The 21,402-nt window shown below is 45.1% G+C and overlaps 1 long non-coding RNA gene across 3 annotated transcripts in view; it reads left to right on the top strand.

Annotated features, from left to right (window-relative positions):
* Nucleotides 1-6,529: 6,529 nt before the first annotated feature.
* The window catches only part of LOC120371701, a 72,425-nt gene continuing 57,552 nt past the window's right edge, over nucleotides 6,530-21,402 (top strand). For 2 of the 3 annotated variants that reach the window (XR_005584532.1, XR_005584530.1), the window contains exon 1: nucleotides 6,530-6,770. This is a non-coding gene — a long non-coding RNA (uncharacterized LOC120371701). Of the gene's footprint in view, nucleotides 6,771-7,439; nucleotides 7,647-11,823; nucleotides 12,199-21,402 lie in introns of those variants that run through there. The other variant, XR_005584531.1, reaches the window with a different exon arrangement.

The raw sequence follows: 21,402 nt of genomic DNA on the forward strand, positions 1-21,402 counted from the left end.
TGCTGCCAACTAGTAGAGGACACAGAGGAGTACATGGGTTTTTTACAGGGATCCCCTGGGTTGGATATCTGCATAAGAGTTCAACAAAGGGGGCATGTGAGGTCTCTACCAAAATCCAGTGGCCAAGAGGTCATAATCATTGGAAAAAGTCTGTATAGATAATATGTAGAGAGTTATGTATCTATACTGTTCTTAAGGTCTGGGAGTTGAGGAAGGTCCTCAGGAGGTGACATACCTCCGCAATGTTCCTTTCAGGCAGGAGGTAACTGACACCTATCTCCCTGTCTGCCCATTTGGGTATCGTACACCTCAGACTGTATGCCTATTTGCATACTGAACCAGATGTTAATTAAGAGATTGTTTCTTCTGGTAGATTTTCTCTCTGGTAGATTTTGGCAACAGCATGGGGTATCCTGCTTAGGAATAAAGATAAAGGCTTGGTTTAGTACAGGCATCAGCAACCTTTGGCATGCAGCCCACCAGGCCGGTTTGTTTACCTGCCCCGTCCCCAGGTTCGGCCAATCAAGGCTCCCACTGGCCACAGTTTGCTGCTCCAGGCCAATGGGGGCAGCAGGAAGCCGATCTCTGGTCTAGTATATGTGGGAATGCAAAGGAACGCACTGAAACCTTCACCTACAAGGCAATCTGACAGCATGCTCGTCTTGTGAAAGCAGGCTCACAGCCAGCCTGACTTTAAAGCGGTGTAAGGATCATGGGTGAACAATACTCTACAAGACCTGAGAGTATCTTATTTAATTAAGTCTAGGCTCTAAAATGCATCTTATGATTTTACATGTAACCATTTGTTGCCAACACTACTTCTTGCTACTACTTTAATCTCTCTGCTTTGTTACATAAACTTGTACTTGCTTTTACTATAAATATATCTAAGTGCTGTGAGTTAAGTAGAGCAGTGAGGTGGAACCAGTAAGCTGTGCTGTTTCTTTGGAAGCAGCTACATTTGCAAGTGTCCAGTGGACCAAGGGCTGAATGCTCCAGGAAGATGCTCTAAGGGCTCAGGGGTTGGAGGGGGCCTATCACTAAGCTGCAGAGTGACAGTAGGATCTGTGAGGCCTAGCGAGGAGTGCTGGTGTTACCCATGGCTGGCAGAATTGAGGAGCTGCCCCATGGCAGGCACAGACAGGGCTTCCTCACACTAATGGCAGGTGGTAACAAGATCCCTCACTAGCCTGGGTACCCCTGGGAACGTCACAGTGGGGGACTACTCCCCTGCTACAGAAAAATCTCAAGAGGAAAAATATGATTCATCCCTGGGACTTTCTACCAGGATGATCTGTCGGGTTTGACTCCTGTGGAAAGAACAAGGTGGTGATCCCTGGAGACTGTGGATCTCTGAAGGCCTGTGGGGAGGCTTAGCACCTATGCATTGACTCTGGCAATTAAAATCCACTGTGACCCAAGGACCTCTTAATGCCAACTGGCAGAGGACACTGGGGGGATATGGGGTACAGGGAGCGCCACGGCCTGGAATTTACATTTTAGTTCACTAAGGAGTGTCATGGAAGGTTTCTACTGAAAGTCTGTGGCACACTGGTCATCATCATCACTGCAAAATGGAAATGTGAACAATATGGAAGGAGAGATGTGTGTATATAGGAAAGCGTGTTCTTAAGTCCTTGCCATTAAAGGCAGGTCACTCAGAGGTAGTGTGCCTTGAGACAGACTCCTCCAGACAGGAGGCAGGAGACAATTATTTTCCTCGCTGACCATTGTGTATGGTGTCTCTTACAATTGAAGTCTATTAGTATAGTGAGTCAACTGCTAATAAAGAGCTTTCAGGGACTTCAGGAGGAAAATTAACATGAAATAGTGGGGGTGGAGAGGGAGGGCCCTGTTTACACATGAAGATCAAAAGGTCTGAGCTGGTATATTTGGGGGTCCAGAAAGAACCCCTGACACAGTTCATCAGGGGAGGCCAGCTGCCCACGGGCTTGATCTCATGAAAGGAGGGTGTCAACCATCCCAGTTGGAAGACACTGTGAGAAGGACTTTGGGGAAAGCAGACAAGAGGCGGCTTGTAAATGGAGTGTAGGCTCAAGCACAGGGTTCTCAAACTCGGGGGTGGGACCCCTCAGGGTGTCACGAGGTTATTACATGGGCGGTCGTGAGCTGTCAGCCCCCACCCCAAACCCTGCTTTGCCTCCAACATTTGTAATGGTGTTAAATATTTAAAAAGGTGTTTTTAATTTATAGGGGGGCGGGGTCACACTCAGAGGCTTGCTATGTGAAAGGGGTCACCAGTACAAAAGTTTGAGAACCTCTGCTCTAGCATGTGTGGTAGGATTTGACATGTAACCCATTGTCTCCAGTTGTATCAAAATTATTTGTTAAATAAGCTTTGCTGACTTGCAAATATAAGTGTTGGGTGTTAAGCTAAGCTGTGTTTTAAGGTGTAACTAGTCAACTGTGGTGTACTGTTCCTTTGGGAACTGTTGCTCCAGTAATTCTGTGAGCATCCAATGGATCAAGGGCTGGACATGGCTGAGGGATGCTCAGAGGACTCGTGGGGGGAAAGGGGGCGGTAGAGTGAGCCAATCACTAGACTGCAGGAGGGACAGCAAAGCCCAGGGGGCCTGATAGAGGAGTGCTTGTGTTGCCTGTGACTGGGAGAGTCAGGTTGCTGACCTCTGGCAGGCACATACAAAGCATCTTCACCCTAAGGACAGGTGGTAGGAAGGTTCCTCACAGGGGCGGCTCCAGGCCCCAGCACGCCAAGCGCGTGCTTGGGGCGGCATGCCACGGGGGGCGCTCTGCCGGTCGCCAGGAGGGCGGCAGGCAGCTCTGGTGGACCTCCCACAGACGTATCTGCGGAGGGTCCGCTGGTCCCGCGGCTCCTGTGGACCTCCCGCAGGCATGCCTGCAGATGCTCCACCGAAGCCGAGGGACCAGCGGACCCTCCGCAGGTACATCTGCGGGAGGTCCCCCGGAGCCGCGGGACCGGCGACTGGCAGAGCGCCCCCCACGGCGTGCCACCGTGCTTGGGGCGGCGAAATGGCGAGAGCCGCCCCTGGTTCCTCATAACCCTGGGAAGTGTCACACTCCTTCCCCCAGGTTATGGGCTGTTGAGTAAGGATCTGGTGCAAAGCCTACTGAAGTCAATGGAAAGTCTCTCTTTAGGGCCCTAAAGGAGACAAACCAGCTGAGAGAGACCTTGTGGCAGCATTGCCAGATACAAACTCATCTTCCCAAAAATCAAAGTACCATTGGCTTTGCTTTTCACAGGTGGCTGTAGGCGGGATCAGGAATAACCCCTTGTCTTAATTAAAATCAAGCTCTTTCAGCACCGCCTACCTTTACTCCAACGAATGACAAGAGTTCTGAAAAATGACAGCTTCTTAAGGCCTCTTGTTCATAAAATCATTGCGCAATACACATGGCCACAGTGCATGCTAGCAGAGCCCCTGACTTTCTCTTCACCTTATAATTTTCAGCTGAGAAAAACAGCTAATTATTTCCACTCGGCCTCTGTTCAGCTGCAGATTTCAGAGAGTTCTGCAAAGGCACAAATATTATCAGGCTGACTTTAGAGTCACCCTTACTAAGTACAACGTTCTGAAAATTTGTATGAGGCACTGTGGTCTATTACAAGACTGTTTACTACCTCAGAATCAGATCGGAGCGTGTTGACAGTGCTTCCACAAACATCCTATAGCATTTTCAGCAAGTCAGTTCTAACTGTTTCCCCATTATACATCAGAAAGATGAAATTGTGCATATTTTTCATAGGTGGGGAGGGGGGAGGGGGGGGAGAGACACATTTTGGAGTTCAGTTTCACTTTCGCAGAGTAGCTTAGGGCTGTTTGAAGTAAAAGATGCAATATTCTCCATTGCTGTGTTGACCTGTTTGCTTCACTGACAGAAGTGGATTGTCACACTCGCTTAAACACTTCATTTTCCTGCTTTGACATTGAAAGGACTCTTGCTTAAGCCAATTTTATCACGTCTCAAGTGGTGGAGTAATGTTTTGTTTGTCAATTTGCCTCAAACATTAGACACTGCAAAAATTTGAAAGGAGCAATTTAAATCTTACACTCCTGAGAATTTACAATGTTTTAGTCAATGACACCTATCCTTAAAATTTGGAAATGATGTGGATTTTAATAAAGTTACAAGGAAAATGGAATAAGAAAAATCAGCCTTACACTGGAACAGTGATTTCAGCCTTAACTATGCCGAGAGCAGATACAACTTAGATAATGTTTCACCCCTCTAGCCAGAGCCACACTAGAGCTTAAAAGGAAAAAAAGGGAAGAAATTGAATGAAAATGTCTAACATTACTGTTCATTGGGATGTTTTTCTAAAGTTTTTAAGTAGCTCTACCTGCAGAGCTAACCCCTAAGCTGTATTTCAGACAGGAGAGATACATTCTGGGACCTGGAGAACCAAAATAACTCTGAAATTACAGACTTTCAACAAACTAGGCCTGACTTTGGCTATACCAGTGTAAATAAGGAATAGCTCAAATCAATGGAGTTACTTTGGGGTAATACAAACTAGCGTGAAAACTGCAACCATAGTTCCTTTAAAACTTTATCCTTAACTCATCACCTTCTACTTTTCAAGCCTGCTTTTCTCCATAGCTGCAATACTCTAGAAAGGCTTCCTTTGAAGCGCCTGATATGCCACAACTGTATCTAAAAATTTGTCTGAGAAATCTAAAATGACAAGTCCTGGCCAATTTTCATTTCAAGCTTTCCACAGCAGAAGGGAGGAATCTGCCAATACCTTCATGGCTGAAGTCTAGCTCAGAAGCTTCCACACACTCATTGGTTCATTTGTTTCAAATACTAAGTACGATGAAGAGCAGACCCAGCAGCTTAATCAGCCTTTTATCATTTTAAATCCTCTGCTGGTGAGAAGACGAACCATAAGGATGGATAAGGCTTAAAAACTGTCAAGAGCAGAATTCCAGAGCTAAGCTTGTATATCATCTTCCAGCAAGAAGCTGCCTCTGTCTCATTGTTTGCATTGGCATAAAAGACTGCCAGTTTAACAGGCCATTGTTAAGGATGGTCAGACTAAAATTAGACCTACCAGCTGTGTTTTGGTTTATGGGCCATTGCATGAGCTCATGTAGTCCCTTCTCCACCCCTCTGCCTGCATGCCCTGTTCTCAGGAGCAGCAAAGCACACACACACACACACTTTTCAAATGATTCAGAGAGCATGATTCTTGTATATTTCAATATACTGGACTGTCCGGCTACAAGGATGTTATTCCTAGACACTGCCAGTCCCATTGTGCTCACATCTAAGGAAACCCCTTATTTCAGTGTTCTCCTTTGTGCTTTGTTTGAGGGAAATGCCGATTTTGAGAGGTCGGGGAAGTGAAACCTACTAGAACAAACATTCAACCTTGGCAATTTTATCTATCAAAATGTAAGTGCCCATTAACTAGTCGCTATAACAGTCACTCTAGACGAACATCTAGGTGCATGATAATCATTTGATTCAGTCTTATTTGTACACGTCATCTGAAGAATGGTTTCTGCAGAGAGAAGATGTAGGAACCTTTCACAGTTCTGTCTCCTCTTCCTGATATGCTGAAGCTGTAAAATGGCAATTTCCATTTCCATCATGAGTGACAACCCATGGATGCAGCAGCAATCCACCCAGATTTAGTCTATGAGTTGTGCTTGCAACTCACATCTAAAATAGCAAAAGTTCAACACTCTAAAAGAAAACTGTGCCAAACCAATCTGTACTGACAGATGTACTGAATGCTTTCAAGTTTCACAGGGCTCAGTCACATATTGCATTCAAAAGTGGTTAAGAGACTGTTTTTGTTATTTAATAAACATATAAAAACAATTCCTATGAAACACTGCAAGATAATTAGGAAAACTTGGAGCAGGGCCTGTTGCACCAAGACACTATGCTGAACATTTCTGTAGGAAATAGAGGTGGATAATACAGATTTTTCAGCAGAATGGGATTAAAAAAGGACACTAGTGCTTGAAGGACTGGTCCGTATATTTGCTTGATAAGCATTAAGAAAAGCAAAGAACTGCACTTACAATCAAGGCCATGAAATAAAAGCAAAAATATAATCCTAAACCACAGTGATTGACTGCTGTAGTCCTCATCAAATCCCTGAACATGTTAAGTATATGCCAAATTCATCAAGTTGCACAAACAGATTTGTGCTCTCACCTCTTTGTGTGGAAGAAGCCAGGTTTCTTTCTTCAGTGTTAAGGGCCAGGCTTTTTTATTTTCATTTGCACTGAAAGTGCACCCGAGACTTTCCCCTAGCTTGGGGGATTCCCTGGCTACCTACAATTGATCTAGTCTCTTGTACAATATACCACAGTTGGACCAAAATGAAAAAAATATATATACACAATGCAGCACCTGAATCTAAAAGCCAAGTCCTCAGACTGCTCCCATTGAGTGGGGGAAATTTTACTTCTCTACAGAAAATAAAACCCTTCCTCATATTGAGGAAAGAATGCTGATAAGGTGCTGGTTGCTAAGGCAACCATTTAGTAGCCATTCTGGAATTTGACAGTGTACCTGTGCAACCAGTTGTGCTGAATCGATGTCATTTTTTCCCCTAGGCCAGAGGCCACCCAGACCAGACAGAAGTGCTCTTACCGGGTGAAAGCACCATACACCTTTCAACATACGTTGGTGACTGATATAAGGGAATGTCTTTCACCACCTTCTGTTTTACCGTGGAGGTATAATTGCATTGCCTTGAACTGCAGTCTGATAAATATCTAGGACTGCCAACCAGAAGGACATGTATGGTAGGCTTGTGTAGAATTTGATATACTGGCTCAATTAACATCACAGCTTTAAAAAGTCAAAGCTATAGATGAGCCTTCTCTGAGAAGAAACAGGGATGCAGCAATAGCCTCCTTTGTGGGTTGTTTATATTGGGGTAGTACAAAGTGGCCCCAGATGACCTCAGGGCTAGTGAGATACTTACACCAAACTGTCTGTGGTGAGAACTACCTGTCTAAACAAAGACAGTGACGGGGGCGGGAGAGAGAAAAGGATTGTTTTCCCCATCTAAAAGTTTAAAACAAACGAGGTACAAATTGAGTGTCTCACAGGAAATCTGTGGCAGAGCTAAGGACTGAACTCAGATGCCTGAGTCCCACTCAGTCACCTTAACCACAAGACCTTCTCTTCCCCCTAGCTCTCAGAGTGCTAGTTTTCTCTACTACATTAGGGGTCTGGGTGTATAAGTTATGAATCCTGGTTGACATGATGAAGTTGTTATTATGAAAATTATTGTATCTTGAATGCCCCTCTGTATGTGTATCCACCATGAGCTGGCAGGGTTGTGCCATGTCTCTGCCAGACCAGGGACACTAAAGGATTATCACTATATCAACAGGTCTTATGTGGGGAGAAGAAAAAAAGTAACTGCATCCTAGGGGAAACCTGTTCTCTCCACCTTCCCTCTGCAGGGGGCTGCCATTGAGAGAATGGAAAGTTACCACCAAATACAAAAGAAAGCAGCCAGGGTGTTGGTTTATAGAGTGCTATATAAACAGATTCGAGGTGAGAGGCACAGGACATTTGGGCAGGAGGGAGGAAAGGCACAGACCAGCCAAACTCAAAAGAAGCAGTCTTCTCCCTAGGTCAGTCCCGGAGTCGTGATGAAATGGAGACAGGTAAACATGTGTGGGGTTTGTTACCTGTAGCTCTGTATTTACATAAATGGCAGTAGTATATTAAGCTTCTGTGCCAAATGCCTCTGCTATGTGCTACACCTACCACATGGCCCCTCCACGAGGTAACCCAGAAGGCTGACACCTTTGGGTGGGGCTCTAGGAGAGGATGTGTTTGGAGTTACTGAGGTATCTTGTGGTTACCATGGGTCTTGGGGGCTTAGGGCACAAGGAGTGCAGGGCCCCATTTCTGAGAGGGGGACACAGAGCCAGTGCCCAGGAATTGAACCAGCAAGACCAAAGGAGGAAGCAGGGCTGCAGCCAGCTGAGACCCAGGGAAGCTTAGAGTACACAGTTTGGGGACTACTCCCTCTTGCAGCAGTCTGGTCAACTGCCAGAAGGAGGAGACAGACCAGATCCAAGACAATTACACTGAAAAAAAAACCCCTACCTCAAAAGTTTACGTTAAGGGTGTTAAAAAAAAAATCCACAGAATCGTTCTCTCACTTCTACAAGCTGCTGCTGCTGCCATCTCTTCATGACTCAGCCCTCCAGCCAAGTCACTATCCACGTTTCACCCTTCCAGGGTATCAAAGTCTCCTTCAACAATTATGGGCAGCCTTCCTGCTCACTGCCCCAAAGTGCCACTCCCTCAGTGACTGCCAGGGAAACCAAGGGCGGCCCTCTAGTCCAGGTTCCAGCTCAGTGACTCTCTAGCCAGCAGTCAAGGTCTGTTCTCTTTTAGATCTTATTTCCTTTCCCTGAGCCCTCTCCTGCCATCTGGCAACCCCCCCCCCATCTCTAGGTTTGCCAGCCTCCTAACTCCCCACTCCCAGGGAGTAAATGTGGGCTACCTGTCCCTGTAGCCTCCAAACACATCTCTCTTCTCCCAGGGACTGACTGCAGACTTCCCCAGCAGCCCCCTTCTGCTTCCAACTTCCTGTCTTTATAGTCCCAGCCCAGCTCACCCCTCCGTAACTGGGTTCCCTCACTCAGATGATTACTTGGCCATTTGGTCCCCCTCAGCTGTGGCTTGTTGGGTTAATTAGCCCCCTTCTTAGTCTTCATCACCCCACGCTTTCCTGGAAATGGTTAAAGATCCCATCACAGGGTGTCAGTGTATTTATTTAAGGAGCCCTGTTCCTAATAGGCATTTATAGTAATATGCACAAACGGATTTAATACTCTCGTTCCTGGTGGCTAGAGTATAGACTGTTAGCTGAATAACCATCAGTTTGCATTGTTGTGGCAACTTCATTGCTGTTTTGATAACTACTGTACATAGAAGCATGCAGGAACTTAGTTCTGCTACCTGCATGAACAATAGAACTACCCATAGCCCCTATTGTTTCAGATAATAGAAACAAACTGTTAGGTATTAAATAGTACCCAAATCTGAACAGTGAATTTAGTCTGGTGCATGGAACAGCATCACAATTATAATGGCTGCAGACAGAGCTTGGTAACTGATCCAGTTCAATTCATGACAGCTGGTCTCTGGGGATTTTTGCAATTTTGTAAATTCAGATATTAAGAGATCTTATTGGGTCAGATTAGTTCAAAGAGCGGCAAGCCATGTAACACTTCAGAACATTAGGATTTACATTAAAAATGCTACTTCATTCTACAAGTACAATCTAACCATGACATTCTAATCTGGCAGTTGGCAGACCCAACATTGCTCTTCATAATGAGGAGGAAGTGGGTAGTATCTAATATTAGCCTAATGTGGGATCATTATTGCAGCACCCTTTAAAGAGGGCTTGTCTAAATTACATAAACAATGTATGAGGATACTAAAAACTGCAATACCATCTTGCATAAAATTGTATGCCTCCAAAGCAGGTCAAAAAGTGGAAAGCAGCAAACCAATGTAATTTGGGGAAACAATGGTAGGAAACAGAAGTAATTTTCAGTGATTTTCTAGCCAGGGCTGCAAAACTAAGAGAGAACCCTGGCTTTACTGGTGGTCAAAGCAATGACCCTGCTCTGTTTTTTGAGAAATGACTGCCTAAGCTCTTGAAATGGGACTCATTAGGGGAATTATTATATGCAGACTGGGCTTACCACATGCTGAACTGAAGACAGGAGAGACTGTCAGATTTCCCAGGCACTGACCAGCCAAACAGCTTCATTCAGAGACAATACTATTTGGCCAAAAAGAAAAGAAAAGAAAAAAAAAACACACTGAAGAAGGACAATATTTTTTCTTCAGCTGTGGGAATGAGGGAAATATTCTCCCTATACAAATTGTTCACTAATCAGAATATCAGTGACAATACTCCAAGCTAAACAGGCTCTGCTGTGACTGAGGATTTTGTGCAATGGCAGAAATGTGAAGACCCCTCTAGATATTAGTAAAAATGGTTGGTGCCATCTGTTGTAATAACTGGGGCATGACAGGCCTCCTCCAGTAGCGAGTTCAAGTGTGAGCAAGTGGATAACAGTTTCCAAAGTGTTCCAATCACCTATAACAAAAAATGTTAATCAGAAAGATACATAAAGCAGACAGATTGCGTCAGTCCAAATGAAAAAAGGCCTCTTGACATAATTCAAGGCCTGCACTGAGATCATGGCTGGTAAACAAGGAATGTGGGACCAGAAGTCAATGAATCAAAACTGGTGCTTTGGAAATTAGTCCTAGTTGGTTGACAAATGATGAGGTGATGGGCTATTCCACCCATCACTCCCTTTGGTAGATGGATGGACGGAAAGGAGTGAGCTTTACCATCATGGCTGCCACTCCACCATTCCTGGGATCCCAGGATCCACCATGACACCAGTGGGCCTTTGTCATTCTGATTCTGAGCGATGTCCTGACCAGACCAGGCCAGAGAGGGGCACAGATGAGATTGCCACTTCCACCAACTCTGGGTAGTGTAGTCCCAAACTACGTAGGATATAAGATTTTAGTTCCTGTTGTGACCCACTCCTTTGCGTCCCCTCATCCTTCCCCCCAACTTATTTCTTTTCTTTCCTACCTCTCTTTTTGCCTTCTGTTTAATAAGAGTCTGGTTTAGCCAGCCAAGACTGTGTCTTTCATAACATTGCTGCAAGCCCGTGACAAAAGAGGTCGCTAAAAGCAGTATCTTACACAGCCCAATACTGGTACCAGTTTGCCAGGTTTCAGAGTGGCTGATCAGACCATGTGCTGTCCCTGTGCATCTCCAGCAGTGAGGATGCAAGTAAGGGTATGTCTACACTGCAGTGTAAGGCCAGGGTTAGTGGGACTCAAGCCAGCTGTACCATGTTAGGGAAGTCTGGGCTTAAGCATCTACATGGTAGGTTAACACTACGTTAAGGTTTTTCTAAGCCATGCTCAAACCTAGACCTCTGGCATCCTCACTGGAGCATGCAAACCTGACTCCGAGTAACCATTCCAAAAGTCCCTAGCGTTTCCCCACCTCCTCCAAAAGAAGTGGCCACTCTAGTCCTAGACACGTGGTACACTGGGGGGTAATTTTACTGCCCACTCTGCATGTTACAGGAAGTTTGAAGCACCTTGCTTTGTGAAAAGGCTTGATCAGTTGGCTCTGCATTGCAAACCCAGGAGGCTCTCTATGACAGTGTTTGCAGATCGGTGATCAGAAAAGAACGGGTTAACGTTGACCTGAGCTGCTACCATTCACAAAGTGGGGAGTGGCTTCCCTTTTCAACAGAGTAGATTGCAGGTTGTTCAGCTAGAAAGGACTAAGGAATTGGTCCTGTGGAATTGTGGGATACTTCTGGCTCACTTCTAGGACCTGAGTCAAGCAGGGCTGCATCTACAATGCAAAGCAATAGGGCTTGTACCCTGGGTCCCAACTTAACCTGAGCTCAGACCTTCCAGCCCTACAGGGTCCTGGGACCCCAGGTTAGCACAATTGCAGTGTAGATGCAAAGGACGTTAGGCTTGAGCCTGGGCTGTAGCACAGACTTATGTTGCAGGGTGGACATACACTAAGACAGTGGTTTTCAAAGTACAGGTCGCAACTTAGTACTGGGTCACAGAATTAGGCACTGGGTCACTTGCAAATTTAAAAAATGTCTTTTGTTAGTTTTAACACACTACAAGCATTTAAATGTTGGACATTTTACTTATTTCTAGTAAGAGATTAATTTGCTGAGAGTTTGCTATTCACCACGTGTATGCAATGTAGCCATTTTGAATGTAATCACCTAACAAGACTGTTTTCTGCAGTTTTGTTAATGCTGTGGAGACTCAAGCTTTGAGACTTAATCAACAAACCTTCATCCTGAAGAATGGATTGTTTTTTAAATGAAGTTTGGAAAAAGTCATCAAATCCATCTACATCTAAAAATCAAGTGTAAGTTCATCATCTGCAACAGAAAGTTCTAGTAACAGACAGACTTCTGCCATGTTGACCTCGTCTGAACAACCTACTAAAAGGAAAACCAAATCGTGGATGAGGCAGTGGAGTGATGCTTTTTTGAAATATGGTTTCATTGGTGCTAATGCAAACCAAGATCCAAAGCCTCAGTATGTTATTTGCAGCAAGGTGCTTGCAAATGAGAAAGTTTAAAAACAAAGTTAAAGAGACATCTAGAAATAAAACCTGGGGAATTCATTGATAAGCCTCTTGAATATTTTCAAAGGAAGCAAATGAAATTAAAGTTATCAGTGCAAGTTCTTAGTCGGTCAACTACTTTGAATGATAAGGCACAACTTGCATCATATATGGTTGCATAATGGGTAGCAACAGAGAAAATGGCCCATACAGTTGCTGAAAAACTTATTCTTCCAGCATCTCTGACTATGGTGCATACAATTTTCAATGAGAAAGCTGCTGAAAAATTGAGAAGTATTCTTCCCAGTGATAACACAATGTTTTGGCAAATATGTGATATTACAGATCATATGGAAGCTTATTACTTGGTTACCGTCAGCCAGGGATTTTGCTATCCAACTTGATGAAAGTACTGATATTTCAAATTATGCAACACTGTTAGTTTATGGGAGGTATGTATGGCATGATTAACTTTACAGAAGATTTGCTGCATTGTCTGATTTTAGCAACAAATACAACAGTAGCATATTTGAAGCACCTCATGATTGCATAGTTGAAAAATACAAATTGGACTGGGCTAATTGCAAAGGAACTACAAAGTCATGGTGCAGCAAATATGACAGGTAGACATAGCAGTTGTGAAAAAAATATCTGAGACAGCTAGTATGGTAATCTTGTTTGGAATCACTGTTTCATTCACTGTGAAGTTCTGCGGTCCAAAGGCATTTCCCCTGATCTTATGGCTGTACTGAAGGAAGTAGTGAAAACTGTTAATTTCATTAAAGGAAGCTCATTGAACAGCAGACTTTTTGAAGGGTTAGAATGGGAGCAGATTACAGTGTGAAACTGTAAATGAGTGAAAAGCAACAGAGTCCTGTGGCACAGGACTCTTTGTTGCTTTTTACAGATCCAGACTAACATGGCTACCCCTCTGGTAAATGAGTGAAGTACGGTGGCTGTCGCAGGGCAGGGTGCTTACAAGAGCGTACGAACTCAGGAAGGAGATTCACATTTTTCTGGTAGTGAAAGTCTAACTCGGCAAAGTTGTCATATTTGGATGACATCTCAATTTTAAACACACTGAACTTGAAGTTACAAGGAAGAGGCAAGGATTTGTTTCAACACTGAACAGATACAAGTATTCCAAAAGTTTAGCACCCTGGCAAGCATGACTGAAAAGTGATTGTCTGAGCTACTACATGTTCCCAACACCATTATCACACACTGAGGCCAGGTCTACACTGGCGGGGGGGGGGGGGGGAGGGGTTGATCTAAGGTACGCAACTTCAGCTACATGAATAGCGTAGCTGAAGTCGAAGTACCTTAGCTCGAATTACTTACCCGTCCTCACGGCGCGGGATTGACGTCCGCGGCTCCCCCGTCGACTCCACTACCGCCACTTGCTCTGGTGGAGTTCCGGAGTCGACGGGAGTGCGTTCGGGGTTCGATATATCGCGTCTAGATGAGACGTGATATATCGAACTCCGAGAAATCGATTGCTACCCGCCGATCCGGCGGGTAGTGAAGACGTACCCTGAAAGAACAGCATCAGTGAAGAAAAAATGAGCAAAATGAAAAGTGTCATACAATTACAGCTTGCTGCTCTGTCTGGCAATTTTAGTCACTACTTCCTTGCACAGGGATTTGAAAATTTGAAGGAAAAGCAGTGGGTGATCTTTTTGCTTTTGAAAATTACGAATCAATAATGGAGCTAAACTTGATGCCTGAGCAAGATAAGAGCTGCTGCAACTCCCCTGTGATAGCACACTCAAAACATGCCACAAGTCATTAAGTTTGTCATCATTTTGGATAAGTGTTTTCGAAGAATATCCACTGCTAAGTAAGATTAGCATTCCATTGTTGCTATGGTTCGCAACAACCTACATGTACGAACTGGGATTTTTGACTTTGACAAGGCTAAAACAAAAAGAAAGAAACAGATTCAAAGCACCTGATATGCAGGAAGCGCTTTCATCTTGTGATCCAGAATAGAACGAGATCATGAACAATAGGCAAGCCCACTCTTCATATTAAGTAAGTGAAACACAACCTGATAGTCTTTTTTACTGTATTTATTTTGTGTTTAAAAATGTTTTACAAGTAACATCAATGTACAATTTTAGTTATCACTTCACTTGAAGTGGTTAAAGCTAGCATGTATTGCCCTTCATTGTGATTTTATGAAAACTCTAGTCAGAAGTTGCAGGTTGTGAGAAAAAAAAGTTTGAAAATCAGTGCCCTAAGTGTCAGAGACAGAAGCTGCATTTCCTCTTTGCAGGTGTGACTTGCACTCCATATGCTTTATGAAAATATGCTTGGAATGTGAATATAATGTAACTGGAATATGCTTTATGCAAAAGGTCTCTTGTAACGGTATCATTACAAAGCTTATAATCTACTGAGTGTGTTCATCTTATTTGTATGACTGTATCATTCTTGTATCTAAAACTAGAAATATGAAGTTAACTCTGAGGTCCTATTGTAATTATGCAAAGTATGGGCCATTAATGGTGGTTTAGAATCTTGATGGCACCCATTGACTAGGATAATTGGCTGTAAATGGCTTTTTTTACCTGCAAGCCTTCCTGTGTATGTGAAGTGGGTAAGGAAGAATGAGGTCTCACAGGACATGTGACCAGGTCACGATACTGGAATCCATCTTAAACCTGGTGCTTTTCTCTTTAGAAGGAGAGGTGGGGACCCAGAGAGACAAAAGATTCCCGCCTTAGGCCAAAGATATAAAAGGGAGTAGAACAGTCCTGAGAAATTCCCTAGTTACCACCTGAGCTGGAACTAACAAGAACTTTATCAGGGGAAAGGATTGGGCCCAGACTAAGAAGGAGTCTAGTCTGTGAAAGAAGTTTATTGGAACATCTCTGAAGGTGAGATTTACCTGTATTCAGTTTCTTAATGTATTAGGCTTAGACTTGCATGTTTTGTTTTCTTTTACTTCCTAACTTACTTTGTTCTGTCCGTTATTACCTAAAACCACTTAAATCCTACTTTTTATACTTAATAAAATCACTTTTGTTTATTAGTAAACCCAGAGTAAGTGATTAATATCTGGGGGAGCAAACAGCTGTACATATCTCTCTATCAGTGTTATAGAGGGCGGACAATTTATGAGTTTACCCTGTATAAGCTTTATACAGAGTAAAACATTTATTTGGGGTTTGGATCCCATTGGGAATGGGGTGCTGGAGATAGGTAACCTGCTAAGTGGTTTTCAGTTAAAGCCTGCAGCTCTGGGGGCACGGTTCAGACCTGGATCTGTGTTACATCAGGAATAGCGGGTCTGGCTCAAAAAGACAGGGTTCTGGAGTCCCAAGCTGGCAGGGGAAAATGGGCTCAGAGGTAATTTCAGCACATCAGGTGACAGTCCCAAGGGGGTCTCAGTGACCGAACCCGTCACAGCCGGTCTTTTCTTTCCCTTTTTGTGTGTGTGTCTTCTTTTGTCTTCTAGGAAATGGGATAAGACTTTAACAACAACAACTTATCTTTTCCCCTGAAAAGGACAGTCATCACCATCTTTAATGCCATCTAAAAAACCTGACAAACAGGGTGTGGCTTTTCCCCCATATAAAAATTATCTGAAGTTAAATGGAAAGAATGGATATTGTTAAAATAAAAACCTCAATAATTTGCATTTCAAATGCTTTAACTGTTTCCTTCTTTTCTGTACCTTTATTCACCTCCCCTGCCTCTCTTCCCACCCCTTCCCTCCCAGTCTCTATTCCCCTCCTCTGAATTTTGCTTCTATTCTATCTTTTCTTTAACTAGTTGGATTTTTATATTCCAGTTTTTGTTTGTAAATGTGTATTAAAAATGATTTATATTTTAACAATTCATATATATAATTAAATATTTATAGTATAGATAAGGTTAGATAGCAAATAGTTGAGATGTTTATTCATTATGAGATGTTTATATATGGTTTTTTTCTCTTTGTGTGTCTGTATAATGTTTAAAAATAATGAAAGTGTTAATAGGAAAAAAAGATTTAAAAGATTCCAATGGTGTTTGCCATGGGACTAGACCTCAAAATCCCAAACCATATTGCCTGGTTAGTGTTGTACAATGACTGGGTGACATTAACACCTTTGACTCTTTAGGCCCATTTATTCAATCACATTTAACACAATACAACTCAAAGTTGCTGCTCCAACCAAAGTGAGTCATTCCTGTCAATATGATCTGTAACAGAGATCCATGACAATTTCTCATTTCCACACAGGGCTGGCCTATCATGAGGCGAACTAAGGCGGCCATCTCAGGTGCCAGACTGTGCGGGGGGATGCCACTAGGACCCAGAGTGTAGAAAATTGTGTCTGCTACTGGTGCATAGGTATTCTCTCTGCTCTATATGCACAGAGATGGTGGAGTGCTGTGCTGGATAAAGGAGGGCACAAGAGACATAACAGGCAGGCAGGAGAAAAGGTGAGAGGGAATAACAGAAAGCAGAAGGAGCTGTGGGGAGAGAGAGAGGAGGAGGAGCCTCTAATGTACCTCTCTAGCACCCCCAGGAGTCGGGACTGATTAACACCAGCTTCCCAGGGAGCTTCCTGTTTCCTGCTGCTTCCCTGAACCCACTTGAGGAGAACAGGCAGTCAACTGAAGTAGTAGGAGCCAGTCAGGCCCTTAAGACGCTGATATCTTCCCTCACTCAGGCCAGGGGCGGCTCCAGGCCCCAGCACGCCAAGCGCATGCTTGGGGCGGCAAACTGTGAGGGGCGCTCTGCCGGTCGCCGCGAGGGCGGCAGGCAGGCTGCCCTCGGCGGCTTGCCTGCAGAGGATCCGGTGGTCCCGCGGCTTCAGCGGACCTCCTGCAGGCGTGCCTGCGTCCCATGCTTGGGGCGGCAAAATTCCTAGAGCCGCCCCTGACTCAGGCCCTGCTACCAGCCTGCTTATTTGTCCCCTTCAATTGAGTGTTGAAAGCCACTATAGCTGGCACAGAACAGCAGTCATGAGTGAAAGAAGAAAACATCCCTCTGGGGCAGCATTCAGAAAAAGAAAGAAAGCAAAGGAAGCTTTTCTATCTAAGCAGGAAGGAGCTCTCCTGAGCTACATAGACACAATGTTCACAGTGAGCCTTCCAGCCCCAGTGAAGATGTGAGTGGTGAGGAGATGCCTGATCTTCCAGTTAGTCAGAGTGCACGTGACCTGGCAGCTACTGCAGCATCCATATCTCCATCTCAAATGGACGTAACCATGCACATTCCTGAAGAAAAGCGTAGATCAGAGAAGAGTGTGGTGGAGGCGCACGAAACAGCTGCTGCTGAGCTTAGTTCCTTAAGTCTAGATGATCCAGCACTGTTGACCCACTTGAGCAGTAGCCTGAGGGACTTCCTTGTACTGCATGGGCCACAGCAAGTGAAAAACTTCATGTTCCCCAAAGACAATGAAAATAGAAGTTTCCATCCAGCAAATTACTGGTGTGAAATCCCAATGGTGGCAAAGTGGAGAGGCCATGGCTTATGTACTCAAAAATCCTGAATGCTGCATACTGTTTTTGTTGCAAACTCTTCCAGTCTAATGTTCCAGCCACATTGGGTTTTACAGGAACAAAGGACTGGAAAAATCTGGCTAGAAATCTGGCATTCCATGAGAATGCAGCAAATCACCAGAGAACATTCCATAGGTGGAAAGAGCTTGAGATGAGACTAAGGTTAAAGGCCACCATAGATGATCAGCATCAAGAGAAGATTGGATCAGAGTCTCTTTACTGGCAAAGTGTTCTAAAAAGGCTCATTGCCATTGTGAGAATGAGATCATACAGTTACTGGCAACAAAAGTCAAACAGAAGATTGTGGCAGATCTGAAGTCAGCAAGATATTACTCTGTTATTCTCGACTGCACACTTGACATCAGCTATATGGAACAAATGACTTTAATGGTGCGTTTTGTAACAACAGCAGAAGCTAGTGAAAATGTCCCTGCAATGGTGACTATCCAAGAGCATTTCTAGAATTTATTGACACTGATGATACTACAGGAGCTGGTATGACAAATGTGCTTCTTAAAACGCTGGAAGATATGGGAATTGTGATAGCTGACATAAGAGGTCAGGGCTATGATAATGATGCCAACATGAGAGGAAAGAACAGAGGAGTGCAAATACGGATCTGCGAGTTAAACCCTCGAGCTTTTTTTGTCCCATGCAGTTCTCATTCATTGAACTTGGTGGTCAGTGATGCAGCATCAGCTTCTAGTGAGGCTGCTGAATTTAATGTAATTCAAAGCATCTATGTATTTTTCTCTGCATCAACTCATCGATGGCAAATTTTGAAGCAACATCTGGGAACATCCTCTGACACTGAAACCACTGAGTGCCACACAATGGGAAAGTCGTTTGATAGGTTTTATCGTCTCCACTCACCAAATTGGGAAGATAGATGATGCCATAGTTGCCATTATGGAGGATAGTGCTATGATAGGAACTGTTTGTGGGAGAACAGTGGCAGGGGAAAATGGAATCACCAGAAACATACATAACTTCAAATTTCTGTGTGGCTTAGTGTTGTGGCATGACATACAGTTTGAAATAAATGTTGTAAGCAAGAGACTCCAAGGTGTTGACCTTGATAATCTGGAGCAATGGAACAACTGGACAAAGCAAAGTCAGACCTACAGTATTACCAGTCAGATGAGGGATTTCAAAATGTTCTGAAGAGTGCACAGAAGTTGGCAGAGGAACTTCACACTGAAGCTATTTTCCCACCCATTCAAGAATACAAGAGTCACTGAAGAAGACGACATTTTGATTACGAGGCACGGGATAATCCCATAAGAGACCCCAAACAACAATTCAAAGTTGAATTCTTTAACCAGGTGCTAGATTGTGCAAGACAGTCAGTTGAAGAACGTTTCATGCAGCTCAAGGAACACAGCAGTATATTTGGGATGTTGTATGATATTCCAAAACTCCTCACTATATCTGAAGAAGACCGACACCAGCAAAGCAGGGCACTAGAGACAGTGTTGACACATGATGACATGCACGATATTGATGCAAGTGATTTAGGTGATGGTCTGAAAGCCCTTTCAAGATACATTTCAGCAGGATCAACTCCAAAGGCTGTTCTGGAATATATGTGCACAAATAAGATGACCACTGTAAGGGTCCATGTACGGGTCCCCTTGTCAGGTGAGGGGTTGCTCTTCGACTTGGGGGCGCCTGGGAACCAGGCCGCCTCACTACAGGAGGCTGAGTAGCAGTTCAGTCTTAAGCCTGGTCTACCGCAATCTGAACTCGGATGCAGTGGTCAGGTAAACAGAAAAAGCCCGCTTTTTTTTTTTTATTTGTTTGCCAGCGTGGCGCTCCCATCAGCATCAGCACGGGTGGCGAGTCAAATCAAAAAAAAAAAAAAGCAGCAGGGACTCAGCGCACTGCAGCGTGACAAAGCGAACGAAAAGCCAAAAGAATCAAATGATGCGCATGGACTGAGGACTGAAGCTATCCCACAGTTCCTGCAGCCTCCTAAAATTATTTGCATTCTTGGCTGAGCTCCAAATGCTCTAGGGGGTCAAGTGATGCTGCAGATAGCTCATCATCAGCATAAGCTGATCGTACAAAAAAATGATGAAATCTATCCCTCATGATCAGCTTGCTGAGATGGACAAAACACTAATTTTTCTGGTGGGATGATGGTGCAATATGGCTGGTAAACCATCCTCATCATACAGGGGGGGGGCTGAGCTCCATCCCCCCCACCCTTCATGTAAAGAGAGATTTCAGTTGCCTGGACTGCAGGGATGCTGGGCTGGCTCTCTCTCCACACACTGTCTTAATGTCTTGTCTATCTCACAGAGCAGCTGCTGGCTGCCTTCCACTCTTCCACTCAAACAAGTCAGTGTGTCTATTTCCTGCATTCTCTTTATTAATTCATCACAGTGGGGGACCCTGTGAATAGCATACAGATAATTTCTGGGCTCTGACCACAGAGCAGGTGGTTCTTCTCACACACACCTATATTAGGCACAGAGATTATTATTTTAGATACGTGTTTAGTGTGGCTTACAGTCCACACCCTAGATCAGGGCGGGGCAACAGGCAGTAGTCCTGGGCTCAGACCCTCAGGTAGGGGCTGAACAAACATACAGCAGTTCAGTTTATCAAAGCCTAAGCCCTAGCTCAGGGTGGGGCAGCAACAGGTACAGGGCTCAGACCCTCAGGCAGGGCTGTGCAGCAGTTCAGTCTGTAAAGCCCAAGCCCTAGCTCAGGGCGGGGCAGCAACACAGATACAGGGCTCAGACCCTCAGGCAGGGGCTGAGCAGCAGTTCAGTCTGTAAAGCCCAAGCCCTAGCTCAGGGCGGGGCAGCAACACAGATACAGGGCTCAGACCCTCAGGCAGGGGCTGAGCAACAAACAGGTAAGTTCAGGCTTCTAAGCCTGAGCGTTGGGGTTGAGGGGGAGACTGCCACCCATGAGGGGGGTGGCAGGGGGGGGATGCGGGCCCACCCACTCCACCGCGTCCCAGCCCGGGGCCCTAGCAGCGGCGGGGATCCGCTGCAGTCAGTGGGGATCCTGGCCGCAACACACTGACATAGGCTCAGTGTCGGCTACAGCCAGACTGGGGTTGGCTATCCCCGGGCCACTTCCAATCTCCCCCTCCGTTGGTACCTGTATCGTCGTGGATTCGGCAAGGGGGTCCACCAGCATTGGCTCCTCAGGAGATGGGTGCACAGGTGGGCTCGACTCCTCTGGATACCGGGCTCGGGGCAGGCTCGGCCAGTCCTCCTCTGGGTACCGGGCTCGGGGCAGGCTTGGTTCAGCAGGAGCTTGGGCACCAGCGTCTGTCCTCTCCAGCGGCCGGGCCGCAACTGAGCGTTGGGGCCGGGCCTTTATACTTCCTGTCCCGCCCCTTGACTTCCGGGGGATGGGGACAGGCGGCGGTGACTCCGCCCACTTCGGCGGCTGTGCTGGTTCGGCCCCCTCCGGTACAGTTGGGAGCCAGGCCGCCTCACTACAACCACCCTCTTTCCAAATGCTTTTGTTGCTCGGCGCATACTTCTAACACTTCCTGTAACAGTTGCCAGTGGAGAATGCAGCTTCTCCAAGCTGAAGTTAATAAAAATACATCTACGCTCCACAATGACACAGGAGAGGCTGGTCGGCCTTGCAACCATCTCAATAGAGCATGAGCTGGCCCAGACTGTGGACCTTCAGAAAGCAGTTCAAATCTTTGCAACCAAGAAGGCACGGAAAGCACCACTGTGATTATTCAAACAGATAAAAATGCCAGTGTTTACTAT

This window comes from Mauremys reevesii, linkage group 9 (genome assembly GCF_016161935.1).
Source record: "Mauremys reevesii isolate NIE-2019 linkage group 9, ASM1616193v1, whole genome shotgun sequence".
In the NCBI taxonomy this organism is placed as follows: domain Eukaryota; kingdom Metazoa; phylum Chordata; order Testudines; family Geoemydidae; genus Mauremys; species Mauremys reevesii.